At 39.3% G+C, this 6913-nt stretch overlaps 1 long non-coding RNA gene across 1 annotated transcript; it reads right to left on the reverse strand.

Moving 5' to 3' along the window:
* Nucleotides 1-3453: 3453 nt before the first annotated feature.
* LOC110967545 (uncharacterized) lies at nt 3454-6068 on the reverse strand. Its single transcript, XR_007937614.1, has 2 exons — nt 5993-6068; nt 3454-4429 (listed from the first exon to the last, which is right to left on the reverse strand). It is a non-coding gene; the product is annotated as an uncharacterized LOC110967545 (long non-coding RNA).
* Between the last annotated feature and the right edge of the window lie 845 nt (nt 6069-6913).

The following is a 6913-nucleotide window of genomic DNA, read 5'->3' on the forward strand; positions in this document are numbered from 1 at the left end:
ATTTACTGCTGGATCCTGACCCACACTGATCCTGTTTTCTTGTCGGGGATAATTTATAATTACAAGTAATGAAGTTGCTGCCGCTGTTTTGAGCAGCTGTCAGTGTTTGCAGACGCTCATGTGGATTCTGATGCTGATCAGTATGTGGGGAAAGCCTTCTTTTCGCATTCTGTTGCTTGGTCATGTCGACCTATTAATGGGACCGGATGTAGTTCAGACTGTGTTGAAAGTAATACCGAAATGTTACCAGGTCTAACTTTACAGTTTCCAGTCGCAAATTTTACAAAAAACTGACCCAGACATGAAGCTGAAATGTGAATTTGCTGTCAGATTAAGGGAAAGGGGCTCAGTTGAAAAACTGTTCCATAGAACTGTTAAAGGAGCACAAATGGAAATCCTAAGTTATTTGAGGTTTGTTGCTGTATACCTACCTACAACAAGCGGCCTAACTGTTAAAAGACCCTTAACATGCTTACTTGGATGGAATCCGACTCCAAAGATTTCCTTTTCTTACATCATTAACACAACATAACTTAGGAAATTCAGACAAAACACAATATGAGCCTTTCCTCTATGTCTGAATAGACATCTAGTTTCTTTTACGGTGTGCAGCCGTAAGAGTTCACGTAATTTGAACACTGCAGTTTGTTCGATGCAGCGATGAAACTGTTGTGGTTTGGTACAAGTGACTGGAAATAATAGATTTCGGAGTGCAGTGGTGTCTGCCTGAACGCCCCTTTAGTGTTGGTTTGGGAAAACTATTAGGCAAAAAGCAGTGTTAACTGGAACTGTCTCTACAAATTTTTTCCACCTCCGTATTTTTAAAACACCAAACATCAAAGAAAGTTTTCCGCTGATATTCAATCAAACACAGGCTCCGGTTGCTCACCAATTACGGCGAGTTTTTGAACTTTCCTAAGGTAAGGTGAGCACCATATGATTGCTCTTTTCAATTTGTATATGACATTTCATTTCATGAGACCTTGATTGGTTTCTAGCTTGGAGAGTCACTTCCTGGCATTTCCAAATAATTCATTCAGCGCTTAATGGACGTAATAAAAGACCGCTCGCTTTGAAGCTAATCCCCTTAAGTACACACAATAACTGAAAAAGGTAGCAGTATAACAATCAGGTTTATGAGCCCTTGCTGTTGTTCACATCTCTTTGTGAACAGATTTCTTTGGAGATGTTGCACAGCTGCCAGACAATGTTGTGCTTTTCATTTTCTGCAAGAACACTCTATGATTAAATCCTAAAAAAAGACACTAAACATACGATATATCGCAGTTTTCCATATGATTCTCCTATTCAGGTTTAAGATCATGAACATCAGCAACTGTACAGCAAAAAAATATATATTCACATCCTTGTTTGATGTATAGAAAATGCAATATTTAGATTCAATTTCAAGAAGAAAAAAAACTAGTGCTGACTACAAATCCCCAGAGCAGCACATGGGGCTGGCTCATTATGGACTTGAGGTACAATATGTGTACAGCAGAAAATGAAAATGTTCTACAGAAGTGAAACATTGATTTGCAGTAAATGTGGCCTCTATGAGTGAATTTCAATTATAGGATGGATACCCCACAATGCTTTGGTACACTGTGGATTTCTGAGTTAATTATTTGCTTGACTAATGTGAAAGCCTTAAGCTAGAGAAGCAGCAAGCAAAAACCTATTCCCCCCCCCCCCCCTTTTTTTCCACTCTTCTCCATTGTTCATGAAGAAAACAGAGAGCATGTTCCTCTCAGTAGGTTTAGGGGCAATGGTTTGATCCACTGGAGCTAAATAATCTGCAGCAGGAAGTGAGGCTTTGGTGGAAATGTTTCAGAATCAATACGTATCACAACCTGGGAAATATACACCGCTCATAAAATAATGAAATTGATGTTTGATGTTGTGCATTTGTCTTTCGGCAAACAGCATTTGAGTGCCCAGTCACCCAGAAGGTAGCGCATCAAAAAACAGTAGCTGGCATTGCTTCAGTGAACACTAAAAGGGTCAAAACAATCACGCTTCCTGCATTTGCTCACAGCTGCCTCGTTTTAGGATGTCTACATTAATATCCGATGGTTATTATGCAACTGTACGATAATACCACGCGCTTTATTTTGGTGGGAACCAAATAAGCGAAAGGTAATGATTTGACAGCGAGCACCAGCCCCTCGCCAATTGTCCCCCCCCTACAGATTTGGCGGCAGATTCTTCTCTGAATCCGGTGTTTGATGCAGCGCGAGCCGGTGTTATTTCTGCCTCCTCTCTGGCATCCTTTAGCTCGCCTACTGTAAGGCTAAAAATGGCCCTGAGTGAATGGAGGAGAAGCAGATAATAAGATGGCTTCCTCCACGTTGTATTCTTTTGATTCCTTACATTCCCCTGTAAGGTCAATTGGAGAAAAGACTCATGTCACGAGTAACAGAAGAGCATTCAGCTTCATGCTTCAAGCTTCATTAGCTCTGCTAGCATACTGCGTAAAGGCAGTTGGATGATTGCAGGTGACTGAATGAAAAATAAAAAAAATAATGTGCTTTTATAATGTAGCACCTTGTCAATTAAAACTGGGTTTAACTACACTGAATACATGTTCTGCTGGCATGAGTCATCCGCACTTGAAGTTTTTTCCGTGCACATCCATATCATATGCAGGGGGGTCTCAACCTATGTCAGAATTCCATTCCAACAGCATGGCGTAACGCAATTTTCGCCGTAAGTCAGAACTACCTACCTACATAATTACCTATGTCACTCACTTACAACCGGCGAATGTAAACAAAGCTGTCTTCCTTGCATAGACACATTTGTCCACTTTCCAACTAGTTCTTGCACAAAATTTGTGTTAATGTCACAAACGGTGTACATCGGAATGATGGAACAAGATTTTCTTAATTTATGGCAGATGGCGACATAACCACGAAACGCCATAAGTCGAGGACGTCGTAAACCGAGGACTTTCTGTAGTAAGTAAATAATAGAGTTCCAGTGTTAATTACACCTTGAATGTTGATTAAAGTGTTGGAAACTTACAATGTAACATGAAAACAACTGCATAAATCACTTGAATGTGGAGATTCCTTTAGAATTAACTGATTTCTCTCTGGATGTCTTCTTCAATAAATACTGTTATGACTGAGCACTCAAAAAAAGCATCAATTTCTGCAACAGAGTTTTGCAAAATGATACCACTAATATACAATTTGATTGCAAGATGATAATCAATAAGCAGGAAAATGAGTGGATATGCCCTCCAACAAAGAAAGCATCCAACTGGTGCCACTTATCAGCACTGCTGTTATCTCCCATGTGTCAATGTGAAGAACTGCTGTTTTTCTTTCCACTTGCTCCATATTTCTACAGTCATCATTTAGTGGACCGACCCCTTGTAAATTAGGCAAAATAAGCATATTTCCCTTTATGACTGTTTAAATAATAAGAAAGGACAAACCTAACAAGTTGACTGAACCCTTTATAATCGCTGGATGTAATTAAAAACCAAGGACAGGGAGGAAACTAAGCCTTTCATCCAGACTGAGGAGATTTCTTCAAATGATAAAAATTCCCATTTTGTAACGGCAAGAAAAAAAGTAGATAACTATCTCTACCGGGAAATTACACTTTGAGAAAGGAGTGTTACACTGAAGAAAAAAGCAGTAACAGTGCAGCAGAATAACCTTTTACATTCTATTCATCTTCCTTATTTGTTGGCATTTCATAAACACTTCTTTTAGTTAAACCTATAGGTGATGGATGATATCAAAAAGAGGTAATCATCCACGGCAGAGACGAGTCACTCGACGATGACTGAGTCGTCTTGTCCCTTGTGTAGCTACTGAGTCATCCAGGATGATGAATGCATATCCAACTACACAAGAGAACGTGGTGAATTTATCACCACAATGGAATGCTTTGATATTGGCAGACTGACAGGCCCCCTCGAAAATGAAAATGTCAAAAGCGTGATGGCATTGGGTCACAAAGGAAAAAACAAAGTTTGAAAGCTCTGCATAAGTTTCAAAGGGATTTTCTGTCTCCAGTACTTTTCACTGAAACCTGTATGAAAATGATTACTTTTCAATTGAAGCTTAACAAAAGGACCAAACAGAACACCCTTCACTTGAAAAAAAAAAACCCTGAACTTTTGAAAAAAGGAACGCGACTGACCACACAAAGGCTCACTTTCTGCCACATGCACTTTTTGTTGCCTTCTGATGCGAGTCAATACGTGAAAAGACACACCAGGTGAGATGAGCCGAAGGCTGGCGCTGTCAGAACAGCACGGTGTCTGGTTCTGGCTCAGCAGAGCAGCTGCTTTGATGCCCCTGGAGCAAAGAAAGCTGAGTGTAATTTTTCAGTGCCTTAGTGGAGCGCTGTATGCTGGGAAGGCTGCAGCGCGGAGCAGGCTTCAGTAGATTCAATGAAGGAAGCAGACCTGTGGGTGAAAGAGAAACTTGTGAAATTACGGTATCTGTGAGTTTCCTCGTGTTTTACTCACAGGTCACGGATTGGATGTTTAAGCGTCGGCTTCTGAGCACAGGTCAGCTGTCGATTCAAATTCAGAGGATGTAAAGAGAGAAAACACGTCTGACCTTCCTGTTAATTCTCTCCTGGAAATACAGTCACAAATGTCACCGAGATCACACGTAAAACTGCTAAGTGCTGCAGTAATGACTGTGTAAATGTTGCTCTTTACCGCATAAGAAACCTTTAAAAGTCAATGAATTTAAGTTGAATTTAATCAGAAACAGTTTTGTTGCAAAGTAGGTTTTCACATACAATGCATTAGACTTTTCTAATGCATAACAAGACACAGTAATACATAGATTTAAAAAAAAGTCGGTTCACAGTCAGTATTACAAGACAAATAAGAAGCAAGTCTAATCAAAAGCCTGTAGGTCATATAAAGTCATAGAAATACTTGCAGTGTGCTGGAATGTGCAGAATAAATGTCTGAAAATGTGTACGGTTAAATAGCATAGGATGTAAACAAACTGAAATGTGTCAAAAGATAAAATAATCCTATTTAAAAGAATAACACATAACACATTTAAAAACAAGTGGAATACATTGAATATATACCATCAGTCAAAAGTTTGGATACATTTCTCATTCATGTGAATGAGAAAGTGTGTCCAAACTTCAAGCAATATACAGTACAGTATGTATTATAGGCTGATCCAAACATCAGTCCCTTCTACTATGTAGAAATACAGAACATGTAGAAATACAGAACATGCAGACTCTATATTTTTTTAATGAATATGAAAGTTTTATTAATTTGCATCAACTTGCTCAGTTTTTCCTGGAATCATTTTAGGAAGTTAGGAATCACAATATGTATTCTGTCAATAGGAACCAGGGACTACATTTTGCTCCTAAGCCATATTTTCTCAATTTTACTCCAAGGATTGTACCTTCTGATGTCTAAATGAGTATCAGGGTGGGGTTTGCAGTGTTTTACATCATTAACATTAATGCTGCTGTGACATGTGTGGAGCTTTAAAAATTGGGTTCTTTTATATTTTCTTGATTATTAGCACTGTCACATTCAGGAGAGTTCAAATGTTTAAGTTCATGCACAGGACAGGCATGATTCATGGTAAACCTGGCAGGTTATAACAACCTTTATATGAACAAGCTCTCTCCAGAACTGCAGATTCTACCTTTAAATCTCACCACAAAAAATAGTCATATGTTGTTAGATTTACCTATGTTTCAACCAAATTATGCTGTCAGCTTGTCTAAAAACTGGTGGAGTGGTGATCCAGACAGCTAGAGAGTCAATTAGAGAAACAAAACTTTGCTATTTGATCCACATTCTCAAGAAACACTCAGCATATCATCACTGTTCTTACTCAGGTCTTCATCCACTCATTCCCTGACATTCCCACATGTTAGTTACAGATGCTGTTAAGATGGATTTTGGTAGTATTCCACCTTGGTTTGTACCAGAACATGAATTATATTGTTAGTAATAACAGAAAAAAACACTCACCATCATGGTCTCCAGGCTCTGGGCAGAAATCTGCATCATCCCATTCATAATTCTCATCTACAGAGGCCTTTCTCCTAGAGAGGCCACAAAACATTGTTCAACACCAAATATAAACACAGTTGGGATGTTTAATGCACACTCACACGCTCATTAATGCCTCCCAATGCACTATATATCCTCACAGTGAATTACTTCTTTCCTCTACTCCAAACAATTTCAAATTTGCTTTTTAAGAACTGAGCAGATTGGTAGTGTTGAGATACTTTACATAATTAAAGCGTTGCTCATTTCAACGCTGATTAAACACTTACCTATAGAGGCCCCGTAATCACTTTAGCTCTCAGTTATTAAAAACTTGTTATGCTACACAATTTATCAGTGTTTTTTGAGCTATTCAAACGGATTAATGACATGCAGAACAGAATTAGACACCAGAAAGAGTTTAAAAAGAATGAGTCTTATCAAGTCGTCCTAGATATCCATTGAAATTGATATCGGCTATGTGACAGATAACTAGAATCTCAAAATACAATGTACTTTTTGTATTTCCTCCTATAAAATGTATTAAATTGTGCATATTAGTCTCACCTTGAAAGCCTTATATCGACCATGCGGGGTTCTCTCGCACCACAAAAGCAAGCCTCCGCAATTTTTTTCTATAAACCATAATTTCGCTCATTCATTATGTCTTAATACCTTTGGCTCAGATCCATCTGGAGGCTGCGTTTGTCCTCTGCGCTCCCCTGGATGTCCTCTATAGTCTCAGGTGAGCTGGTGAGGGTTGGGGAAAGGTGACACACGGAAAGTCGCCCGTTGGCGGCCTCCATGCTGCCTCGCCCGCTGCTGGCGTAGCTGCTGTAGCTTCCCCCTGACTCTGGCACTCCCTCGTAGCCTTCTGCCTCCACTTCCAGCCTTTCTTGA

The sequence above is a fragment of the Acanthochromis polyacanthus genome, chromosome 18 (genome assembly GCF_021347895.1).
Source record: "Acanthochromis polyacanthus isolate Apoly-LR-REF ecotype Palm Island chromosome 18, KAUST_Apoly_ChrSc, whole genome shotgun sequence".
Taxonomy (NCBI): Eukaryota; Metazoa; Chordata; class Actinopteri; family Pomacentridae; genus Acanthochromis; species Acanthochromis polyacanthus.